At 39.0% G+C, this 12981-nt stretch overlaps 1 protein-coding gene across 3 annotated transcripts in view; it reads left to right on the forward strand.

Annotated features, from left to right (window-relative positions):
* shisal1b (shisa like 1b) overlaps positions 1-12981 on the forward strand; it is a 90184-nt gene that overhangs the window by 32784 nt on the left and 44419 nt on the right. The window lies entirely within an intron of this gene.

Here is a 12981-nt window from a genome sequence, read left to right on the forward strand (position 1 = left end):
ATCTCTCCCGGAGCCCAGGGATTAGTGATAAAAACCAGGGCAGGGAGAGCTTTTAACCATTACAAAAAACCCAAATCAAAAAGCCCTGATATGCCCAAAATAGTTGATCCCTCCAAAGGTTTATAGGACTGGGAAACCGCCTGATACAGAAATGACTGTAATCCATATGGACTTAGGCAAAAAATGAGACAGCCAAAAAAAAAAAAAAAACTACTCCAGTGAGTGAATAGATACATGATCTGAACAAATAAATGCTCTGCGCGAAGTGAATTAAACACTCCAGGATTATTGTAACCTTGATTCATTGTGCATCACCAAGTGATGCTTTTTACAGCTGATGGTGTAAAATCCGCTGCTTTAGCTTTCCTGGCTATAAATACAGATTTTGCCACTGTTGATCATGTTCTCTCACTTCAGCGTCTCAAATACTGCTGTAGACCTGTTTTCCTCTTTTCTGTTGGATTGAGATTTAAATGCTGCTTTTGGGGAATTCGGGTCATCATTGGCAAAAGTTACCTGTGAAGTCCCATAGGGGTCTATTTTGAGTCCAGTCCTTTTCTCCCTACATATGCCACCCTGGCGATTATATTATTGCTTTATCATAATATTATATAATATTAGTCCTGAATACTCCCAGCTGTAGCTGTTTACAGTATGAAACCAAGTGGGATAAAGCAGGTGCCCATGTTATGTGTTTTCTCGATTTCTTGATTTTTGAAGACAGTTGTACAGATGTGTCATCTACAAGGAGAGAAAATTACAGCATTTGTGTGTTTTTATCACCTAGAAATTGTGATTTGTGACGTTCTGTTTCATTTAACTACTGTAACAGCCAATACACTTGTCTTATCATGCAGAATATAGAGATTATAGTCAAGCCAAAATGCTGGACAGGAACTTAATATATTCACTCCATTTTAGCTTCACCTCTCTGGCCCACTAATGCTATTTGGGATTGATTTTGCAATTCTACTCACTTCTAACTGCGATCTGAGAGATCTGAGATCATCAGGCAGCTCTCCTGTCGAGGGCTTCAGGGCTCTGGAATGAGCCCAACAAGATCAGGTTAGACCAACTTATTATCTTTTTAAAACATTCAAAAACACACCCCTTTAAACTTGCCTTTTCTTGGACTATTGTCTGTATTCTGTTTTGCTCAAGTTCTTTGGATTTAGTTATTAGTGTGCACAATTTTCTGCAATTCTTACATTTATCTTGTAAATTACAAGTAGTAATTAAGATTTTTAGTGAAGCAGACAAAATGAGGTCTGATAGCTGAGAGATTTAGTGAAGACAAAGCAAATGATGACCAGTGGTTCAAAGGTTTCCAGATCATGTCACATGCAAGTATCTGTGACTCCACCCAGCTGTGCGGGATAGTTGCCTGAGCTCTTCAGGTACATTCAGCTCCAATGCAGGTGTCTGCCTCCCCACTGGTTCATCCTGGTAATCATGTCCCTGACTGCTGCTATTTCCAGGCTAATTGATGTCTGAGAAGCCAAAGCTTCCAGGTCTTAAAATAGATCTTTCTTCCACCCACCCATCTCACAGGGAATCCAAAGCACCATTTGTCCACTGCTGATACTCAGTTAGTGTAAATGTTGTGTAGGTTGCACAAATGTATGAATACAGCACTGTATAGACTTGGATGAGTCACCAAAGCATCTGTGGATTCATGTCACATAGCCCCAGTGTCTCCTGGAGCGACTCGCATCATGTTGAGCATGAAAATACTGATCGTCTCTGCGAACAGTTCTGAGATAGCAGAGAGTCGGTGATTATGAGAGAAGCATGACAATTTGGGTTGTTTCCTTTGGAAGCACAAGTGAGATAAAACTTTCCTTCATGTTGTGAAAATGCCTGAGATATTACCCTGTGGTTCAACAGGCAGTCTGAGTGGATATGACAGGCCTCTCTGTAAAAACAGATGAAAGAGTGGTGGAAGGGCAAAGGTGGACCAGCTAACAAGTGGCCTCTCTGACCCTGCCTTCTGGCACTTTGGGCTCTGTTCTTGTACACGCCCACCCGCTAGTCTTTCACCTCACACCTCACCCTGCACCCCAGCAAGCTTTTCAGCCCACTTTTTGTCTTCCCATCTGCGCCCAGAGTGACAATGGTCAAAAAATGGAGCTCCCAAATTACAGTCTCGCAGAGCTTAAAATAGCCAACAAGTGCTTTGCGTGTGTGTGTGTGTTTGAGTGTGAGTGTGCGTGTCGTGTCGTGTGTCTGCGGATGGTCCTCTCTTTTTGCGTCAGCTCTGCCATGGCAACCGAGCTGCACTGGTGAGTGTCTCCCCTTCCTCTTCAAACATTTCTTTTTTCATTAACATCAAAGAAACATTCCTCACCGGCGCTGCTAATTGCATTCTGTTTGTGGTATATCATGTAATAAACGCACATTCAAATATGCAGATTGAAGAAGTAAACATGCAAGCGTATTGCACACAAGGGACAGGAACGGTTGACATTCACAAGCCACACACAATTGAAACAACAAAAAAAAAAATGCACGTGGTATTACATCCTCTCCCTCGCAGGCATACAAAATGCATAGTGACTGTTTTCAAACCAATGTGTGTCAGTTACACCAGATGAGGGCTAATTGAGACTGTGAAATTGAAGCACAGTATTAAAGGAGACTGTTATAATGACAAATTAGGGGAAAAATTAACATAGTACATTTAATTATGACAAAATTATGGGAAGCATTACTTTAAAATGGTACCTTGCGGATAGAATGCAGTGGAAATGTGTCAAATCAATTTGCTGTCAAGTAGTGCAGCTCTACAAGTGTATTATAGATGTATTACGCGTTTAAGAAGGAAAGGTTTGGCTTGCAACTACTTGATGGATGCCTGTGTGCCGTCAGGGGCAGACTTAATAATTTAGTGGCCCTGAGCAAAGACAAGCAAGGGGGCCCTTGAATCCCAAGCCCTCACCTTTTTAAATCTATCCTTTCTGTACATGACAAACCATTGATTGGCTTATGAACATAGTACAATAATAAAATAATCATATAGATATCTCATTTATTTTTATACATTATACTGCAAAAAAATGTCTAGTCTCATATTCATTCTAAAAATCTTCTCTCTTACAAGTTAAAAAATCTAGGATGAGCTAATCCCACTTGTTTCAGGAATTTGTTTTGGAGCAAGTAGACATGTGTTGACACAAGGCAAAATAAGGCAGATAAGCCTTATTGTCAAGAAAGTATCAAGAAAATGACACTTGTTTCAAGGAAACAAGCATCGGAAACAAGTGACATTATCTCATCCCACTGACAGGAGTTTTTCACTTGCTCTAAGAAAAACAAGATTTTAACACTGAAGACCAAATGACTTGTTAACATGGAGATTTTTTTGCAGCATACATATTTTCGCTTAAATAGATTTAATATTTGCACTGTCCTGTAACACGGTGTCCTGTATTTGGTATCTTGTATCCCACGCCTGTCTTATGATATTCTTAGCACTGTGGTAATGCTTTGTGATTTCTGTTTTACTGCAGTGGAGTAAATGGCAAACAGATGTTTAGTTTTGCTTTTCTGGTGTAATGACAATAAATCCAATTGAAGTGAATTTTGAAGTGAACTGAATGACCTTAATTTTTTGGACTGAGAAAAGTATGGATGCAAGAGCTGGTGTATTATGGTAAAGACTGTGCACTGTGACAAAGACACTGGGGCTGATCTGTCCTGACTGTGAAAAGAATAGTCACATGGTGTCACTCACCATGTTTCTTATTTTGCTCTGTCTTTTCTAGTTTGTCTTCATTTTTTGTTTACTTCCCTTGCAGTGACGGATGCAGTGGCAAGGAAAATGAGGCCAAAGTCTACTGGCGAAATTGAAGCAAAGAAGTATAGCTCACTGTAGCCTGACTGAGTAGCAGCAAGGGGAGTTGGAAGGGGAGTCTAGACATGTCTCAAGATTGAAGCAATTCATTATAACAAAAAGAGGGTTTTTCAATTAGCAAATTAAATTTAAGCTGCTGAATTGCTTATATTAATTCTGTTCTGGTCCTTTGTGGCTCCCTCTTACCTGAGACAGTCACGCAGCTTTGCCTAAAGGTAAAACTGCCCCTACATGCTGTCAGCCTTCATCTGTCATCACCCCTTCAGTGAGCAATCAAATTGCATTTTGCTTCTTCCTCCTCTCTTCTTACTTAATATGCACCTATGCATGTGTGTTTCTGTGTGTAGGTGTGTGTTTACCAGTATTTGAGAGACTTGGGGCCCTCCCACAGTGTACTGATCAGTAGGCATTTTCACTACAGCGACTTTGAGAATAATGCATGAAAAAGAAATCAAAATGTGTACGCTTTAAATGATGAGAAGAACACTCATCAGGAAATAAGAGAACCGAAATTACCCAGATGAAAATGAGAAACAGTGAAACACCAAAAACAAAACAAAACAAACAAACTATTACATTATTATTATCACTATTATTTATTTATTTAATATTTATTTGACAGGGGCGATACATACAACATTGCCACAAAAAAGGGAAAATGTGATGTATATAAGACGTTAAGCTTCAGCTAATTTGCAGTCTTTGTCCCTGGTCAGGCTTTTAGAATACAATGAGATATACTGAATACAGAAAAAAAAATAAATAAATGATACAAATGCAGTGAATAATACAATAGATAAATAAACACAATTGCAGTTGTCAATTACAGATAAAAACACGAGTTGAATTTGACATTAAACATTATGAAAGTGCTGTTATTTTGATAATGGCTTAGTTGGGAATTAATATTCACATTTCTGCTGCTGCTTGAGCCAATGTTTAACTTTCAAAGTAAACCTCTTTAGTTCTGTTTGGGATTTAATTTCCGATGGTAAGGAATTCCATAGGTGTGTACTTTGCACTGAGAGGGATGATTGGCCAAATGTTGTCCTGCATCTTGGAATTTGACAGTTCTGCTTGGTTCTGCTCCTTGTCATTGTCCTAGAGTCGTCTGTCTTTTTAAAAATCTGAGACAACACTAGTGGGGCCAGTCCACACTTGTGGGGCCAGTCAATTTAAACACTTAAAAACAACATTACACTGTACTTGAGCATGTTCATGTCTCAGTAGGTATAGAATGAAATATGTTGAAGTCAGAAGTTCTGCATAATCTATTTTGGAATTAGAACAAATAGAGAAGAAAAGTGTGGTCGGCACACGGTGGATATGTTTATGTATTCTGCATGCAAAGCTGAATGTTGGGTCAGAGCCCACGTGTTGTGTCTGTCTTGTGTCGTGTTGCGTTAAAGTTGTGTGATTCATGACAAATCAAATTGAATTTGCCTTGTCTGCTTCTTCCAAAGCCTTTCTGACCTCTTCCTCAGGCCATGTGGGAGTAATAATAGTCTCTCTCTCTCTTTCTCCCCCATTCTCTTTCTCTCTCTCTTACAGACAAAAACACAAACCCTGAGGTGTATGTAGTCTTAAGTTTTTGGTATTGACAGATGGAATCACGCAGAGCAGATCAAAGGCGAGACACGATATGTCCCTCTGTGTGTGTGTCTGTGTGTGTGTGTGTCTGTGTGTGTATGTGTGGGTGCGTGCGTGTGTGTGCATGCCGTGTTCGTGTGTGTGTGTGATCAAAGCCAATCTTCCCTTTCCCCAAGGCGGTCCCAAACACTTACACATTGTCACTGTTCTCTCAACAAAGGCCACAGTGTGAATACATTGCTATGATTAGAATTGCGCCTTCTTCAGATCCCCGAGAAACCAATACACAAAACACAGCACTGCCAAAGAGAAAAAAATCACTTAAAATTGAGAAATAATCTTCAGCAGTACGGCCAATGATGATGGCATTTTGAGAAAGATTACTCTCCAATGAAATGGCTGAAGTCACTGGAGCTGTTTACGCGCTTTGGACAACCGTAATCAACATTTCCAGCCTGATATGATAATGATAAACACACAGAGCAGTCAAACAAACACCCACACATCCACAAGCCATGCATCTCCAGCCCTATGCATTGGACAGTCGCCTGCACATAGGCTTTTCCAAATATTCACAGCCTCTTAGGGTCATGAACCCTAATCGAATGAGGGTATGCCCACATGTGATCAACATGAGGTGGGCGAGTACTCAGAAACTGACATGAAAACATTATCATACCCCTGAAAAACATGACTCCCTTTTCGGGGAAACTTGAGGTTCATAATTTCATTCAATTTCATTTTTATTCACAAGGTTTTTGTTAATCAAGCCATTTCCAAATGATAATCTATCTGCAAATCAGCAAGGGTGGGAGTAACTAATTACATTCACTCACATTACTGTAACTGAGTTGCTTTTATGTATATTTGTACTTGTTTTGTATTTTTTAAAGTCACTATAGAGACACCTGATGAAGGTCTTAGAACCAATTTGTTTTACTAATAAAGACTATAGCAAGTGTGAAAACAGAGTTTAGGAGCCTGCCAATTTTGTTATATAGATTTTTAGTAATTTTAGTTTTATTAGTGTGTTTTTACTTAAGTGCTGCACTTGGCTGTATTTGCAGTTACATCCATTACAGAGGACACATTTTGTCAGCTCTCCATGAGCAACATAACCTGAACCCCTGTAAACTGTGGCATTAATAGAGAATGGTCACTCAGCAATACAAAAAGAGTAATTTGACTTTACTGTGTGCACTTTATTTGAAAACTTTATTCAGATTGTTCCAGTGAAAAGAAATGACTTTGAGCTGCGTCCTTGTTGTCCTTTTAGAATTTCATGGAAAAGATCACATGTAGTGCTGTTCTCTTTTCTAAAATGTAGTACATTTTTTATTAGCTAATTTTTAGTTTTACTTTTTAAAAAAGATTTTCACACCAGAACATTTAGTTGTTCTTGAGTTAAACATCAGCAAAGTAGCAATACTTCTGCTTGAGTGGGACGTTCATTTCTTTCCACAATAAATCCAAGTTTCTGCGCATTCACAGCCCTGTAAAATTAGACCATGATTACAAAATAAAATGATCTGAGTCAGCACAGAGGGCGAAAGCATTCACCCAAGTGTTGATACTTTTATCCACAGAGAGTTGAATCAAGGGCAGCTGGACTTGTTTGTAGATTCTTCAAAGTCCGCTTGCCTCGTCCAGTTGGCCTCGCCTCAGCTCTCCTTGGATGATGACTGAGAACATTCACAGACATGATATTTCAATTACTGTCAAAGCAAAAGACAGAGGGAAAAAACATATTTGTATTTACAAAGACTTTACACAGGGCTGATTATCGTGCCCCTGCTCACAAGCGCTCATGACATTTCTCAATAAATGGCATCTTTTAGGTGTACTATTAGCTCTCAGATCTACACCTTTAATAAATCTCTTAGCTGTCTGCCTTCCTGGTAGTCGGTTTCAAAGATACTGGATTCCTGACCTTGATTTAGGGTGATCCCCTGAAAAGCAATAAAGCAACGGAGGAAGAGTTAGCTTAGCAGTATGTGACCAGCATACAAGAGGAGTTGACTAAGGGTGTGGTTGAAGGCCTCTGAATGCTAACTCTGTTCAATGCAGCTCCAAGGGCTATTAGGGCGTTGTGAGCTGAAAGGATAGCTTTGTATTTTTTAAAGTTGATTCCCGTTATTCCAGTCATAGCCAATGTAGAGCAATGAAGGTTACGTTTTCACCTTGATCCATCCAGTGGGCCGCACAGGAGGAGCAGCGCAAGTGCCAAAACTACAGCTCGATTTCAGTCCAAAACTCATCCTAACTTATAATTCATCAATTATCTTTCAGTGCAAAAACCCACTACTCTTTGCAGGAAAAGATAATATGGTGCTACAAAAGGTTCACTTTACAAAATCAAATGGTAGTTTATAGTCCCTGTTGCTAAATTCCCTCAGTGATAATTTGCACAGCGGCGGGATATGTCCAGATAATCCCCAATTAGGCCTGCCAGCATGTTGTTGAGGAAGTTACTGTAACAAAAAGGGAATTTAGCGACAGTGGTTAAAGTGTACCTTCCATAGCATCAGCTTATCTTTGCCTGCAAAGTATAGCAGGTTTTTGCACTGAAAGATGATTGCCAACTTTTGGCCTGTAGACTTGAATTGAAACAGACTTGAAACAACCCAAAGCGTTTAAATAATAGTTTGGTTTATCTTTTTCCAAGTGCTTGAAAATACTGGCGCAATAACTCTTTCTTGCTACTTAAAATTATTCCCATGCCCCCTAAATTACTCTTTAATTGCCTTTTCCTTTGCCCCATGGTCCCTGTCCTTTCCCGATTTAAATTATATTGTTGGTTTTGTAAGCTATCTTCTAGTTGCTGGTTTATTCTTTGGTGACTTGACAGTTTATTTCTCTTATCTTGTGTAGCCAAGCCCAAGCCCAGGCTGGGAAAGAAACAATGGTTTGTATAAGAGAGGGGGCCTGCTTTCACCCAAGGAGTCGAGGACCATTTAAAACTAATTCAGGGATGGGCTTACAGAGCAGAAGTAGAATATCAATTCAGTTCTCTGGAGGTTTGCCCTTCACTTGGAAGGTAGTATTTTTCATACTTTGATCCTAAAAGGAGAGATTCTCTTGTTTCTTGCCTTCCTCTACAGGGAAGCTGGCACCCTCAGAGCTGTTAAGAGGTCAGTGACTTGCTCGATAATACTTAAGCAAGGTGGAGGTTTGCTGTTACACGGGATGGACCTGGGTCTTTTGGTTGAACGACAGTCCTCCTACGCATTATATACTGCATTAAACTGCCGCCTCTCTTAGAAAATACTAGTCTTATTTTTACTCTGGATTGTCATCAGGAATCTTGCATCCTTGTGCAGTGGGCCCAGAATATTACTGATTTTCTATCCTACCAGGTCGTCGTTCATTGCACTTAATAGTGTTCATATTACCTCCCAGGTGTAAAATAGCACATATGGTCAATAGGGTATGATGAATCTGAAGGTCATGCATATGCAGTGCTTTTAATTTAATTAGTGTTCCATTCAAATTATGTTTGAAATTCTGCATTATGTTTAAGTGCATTATTAGTTGCTTATGCTAGTATGCTTAAAAAGGATAATTTATGGTGTGTTTGCATGTCTGTGCACGTGAGCGTTGATGTACATGTATTTGAATGTATTTGACTTGACAGAAAAAAATGACTGAAGTCTGCAGTGGCAGTAATTAGATGAGCTTATTATATTTGAGTCATCCAAGGTCTTGTCAGTCTCAGCACGACATAACACACCACAAGACACTCATCGAATGGTATGTGACACTAATCACATATCACACTGCATACAACTGACATTAGCGCAGACCTGACTTGGATGCACACTTATGCACACACACTGAATGTTGCTCATACACACATTTACCTTTGTATACAGTTTAACACTGAATAGACACAAACATGCTTTGACATAACACATTACACACGCATACGTACACATGCCACCTTGAAACTCATCAATAAGGCAGTGAATGTGAATTAGCGAGTCAGTAGTGACGCATAATGCTGAGAATCCATACAGATGATTCTCTTTCACCATACACCCACACGCACACTTCACTACACATTCACTTTCAGCCCCACTGGATCAAAGTCCTTCCATTTCGCCCAGGGAATAAGCAATATCATAGTTGCATCGGTTTTTTTTTTGTTTGTTTTTTGTTTTTTTTTTTCTCATGAGCAAGCACATGATGATTTTGCATGTTTATTTTCTATGTGCAGCCTCTCTGTTCAACTATGAGAATTCAAAAGCTGTTTTGATATTTCTTAACAGATGAACCTGGCTTTTTTGTTGATTCTAATTAAAGAAATCAAGGACTGTTTGTGCTGAATCCAGCCCAAACAGGTCCAACAACTTCAGCAGCAAATGCTGTGCTTTTACCCACTTGCTTGGTTGTACTTTGTTCTTTATAAATAGACCAGAACCATCTCTGGATGAATAAAAATGTATGCAGCTGGTTACCAAATTAGATTCTGGGAATAAAAGATGTGTTTCAGATTTGAATGATAAGGTTTACAATCACATATTCCCAAGATGGATATTCCATGTGTGCATGTCTGAAGGTAAACGGACATCGGTGCATGACCGGTCATTAAAATGGATGGGGCTTAGGTGCCTGTCCTGCCTCCATGGAAGCGCAGAGACCCTCCTATGCCAACACACACCAGGGTCAGGGGTGATCTCATCAGTCATGAGGAGCGTGCTCAAGAGTGTCCCTTGTGTTTTCCCAGCTCTCCTGCTTGATGTATTTTTATTAGTTCACTCTATCTCATCCCAGCACACACTAACACACACACTCACACACACAGGTCTCTCGAATGTGGCTGAGTAGCTACCTAACGACCGGTCGCAATCACATGGAATGGCTCTTTTGCTGATTGATAATTAAAGAGGTGATCATTATTCCTGGCCTAATCAGCAGCTGCCTCAGAGAGTAAGAACTTCTCCACAGATGCATCCTCTTGTCTTAACTGTTCATCCCAGTGTAAGTTATTGTTGACTGAGTAATGTTTTAGGTTCTTCATTTCATTAAACTCTTTAAGGATTTATTGATTATTATCTCACTCACTATGATTGGGCAGCCATAAAGATGTTCAAAATGCCAGAGCTCATAAAACACTGTTAACAAAAATAATCAAATTTATGTGGCAATATGCAGCAAGGTTCCTTGACACTACAATATATACACTGTTAACAACTATGATGCTGAGGAAGATTTTTTTTTTTTTTTTTTCATTATTAAAATGTAGCTGTGTGAGTGGTACTACTGACCACCTGGAGGACTGAAGAACCAGTTTTATCAAATATTTCTTGAAAAAGGCACCGTCGCTTAATAACAATAATTCATGTCTTGCATATGTTAAAAACATTTTGATCTTGTTTGAAATGACATCCTAATATTTCCTAATCTTATATTTTAAAGCTGTGCAAACTAGTGAATATTGTACTTCACTTTCTGCGGATCGCATTTCATCTCCTTTGATCTAATGCCTGTAACATAGCTCAATTAAAGCTGCCAAAGTCACTACAACAGGCAGTTCAGCTGGTGAGAAAATATTGAAGTGGTACGAGTGCCAAGGCTCACAGGTTAGAGGTATCTTCACGTTTTATGACCTTGGAGTTGAGTTTTAGCACTCAATATCAATGGTTGGTTAAACATATGATGCAAGCACTACCCACCTTTTTTAAATACTGGAGCAACAACAGTTGATCTATGCAATACTAATCTATATAATGGCAGTTTCCTCTTCAGTTGTTGCTTTTCTAACTAATCTAACAATCAAATTTAATTTTTGACCGCCGCATGCACTTCTTCAAAATGATATGCAATATCACTGCAGCACGGTAGTAAATGTTAAGAAATGTAACAGTGGCTTTGATTTTATATATTTTTTGATTTTATAGGTTTACTGTTTTTTCTGTCATCAATCACATGCAGAAGGACTTATCTGCGTAAAGTTTGCTTTTCTTGGGATGTAGTGGAAACACAAGCACATAAGAGTTTAGGGTACCAGCTTTGCACCCAGAATCCTCCTCCAAGGGCAAGACCCCAGAACTTATTTCCCCATAAATTTCATTTTCAAAAAGAAGCATTAGAAAAGGCTGCAGGCCTCCTCCTTGTGGATGTGGCTTTCTAGGGCCAGGAGTGTCAGGGTGGCCTAGTCGTTAGAGAGGACGTGAAGCTTTTGATTTTCATACAGCAACACACATCTTGTCGTAGTGTCTTTGTGGGAGAAGAACCCGGCACCGGGCCAGGTGCTTGGAAGCTTGGAAGTCTGATTCAGTAAAACAGGTTAATTGTGAACTCTGTCAGAATACAACAAAGCTGAGCTGATCCATGGAAGCCAACTGAATTGATTTCAGTGCACACCTGCTTTTTTTACCCTTTGTCGCTCCTCCTGTTATGGAGCTTATCCTGTGGTGCCACCCTTCATCACTCCGTCCGTTTCTCATCCACCATTTTTTCAACATGATAATGTAATTCAGTTTACCCCTGAAAATAATGGTATCTCAGTAAACACTTCCTCTCTTATCACATTCCCCATATTTTAACTCTCACGTGCCAGTGCCTTAGTTATTTTATCATCCATAAAAAATAAAATACTTGATTTATTGGTTAAATGATTACATTGTTAATTTAAAACCCTGGCAACCTTGGTTTTGTTTTTGGGTCCATGAGTCTCATGTACAACAGATACACAGTCCCTCATCTCTCATCACCTTTGCCTATTTCGTGCGCCTAGCTGGTCCGCTTCAGCCACTGTCACTCCCTTTCTCCTCTGATAACATTATGTCCTTGACTGTACCCAGTGTAGCTTCCAATTGTTATCTGACCTGTCTCTGCAAGAAAAACAGCTCTCTTTACACACTCAGTATTCAGCCAGAACTTCATTTCCACAGTTAGTAAACATCCAGCCTTCTAATGCTGGTCAACTCTGTTATTTGAACACAGAGATTATGTATTTTGATTAATATGATCACAGTAGTGTTAGACGATAAGGCCAAAAAATAAAATCTCATTTTATTTCAAACATTTCATGATAATTTTCTGGATATGCACGTGTATGTGTGCGTGTATTATGTATATAGGTGGATTGGGCCTTATTTGACAGAGCACTCAGCAGCTATTTTAACATTATAACCTACATAACTTAACAAAATCTTGATTTTACAAGTCATCTATTTTTTTCCATCAATTTAAAACTTGAATTAATTAGTTTAATCAGTTTATGTCCAGCCCTACATACAATCTTTTTTTTTTTTTTTCTTTTTTTTTTGAAATGGCATTTTTAGGTCAAATTGTTTTAAAATGCCATGGGCATAATTTGGCTTTTGAAGTTTAGGCACATGCATTCGTAGGATTCCTGTGTTTTCCACACAGCTTTTTCTTTTTCTTTTCTTTTTTTTTTTTTTTTTTGAAATATACTTTGGATTGAAATAATTTCCAACATCTATTAAGAAGACACTAAACCACTGCTTGCTTACTCACTCATTGTGGATAAGCACATGTCCTAAAAGCCTTAAATGTAAACATAAACATAA

Source organism: Myripristis murdjan, chromosome 6 (assembly GCF_902150065.1).
Source record: "Myripristis murdjan chromosome 6, fMyrMur1.1, whole genome shotgun sequence".
Taxonomy (NCBI): domain Eukaryota; kingdom Metazoa; phylum Chordata; class Actinopteri; order Holocentriformes; family Holocentridae; genus Myripristis; species Myripristis murdjan.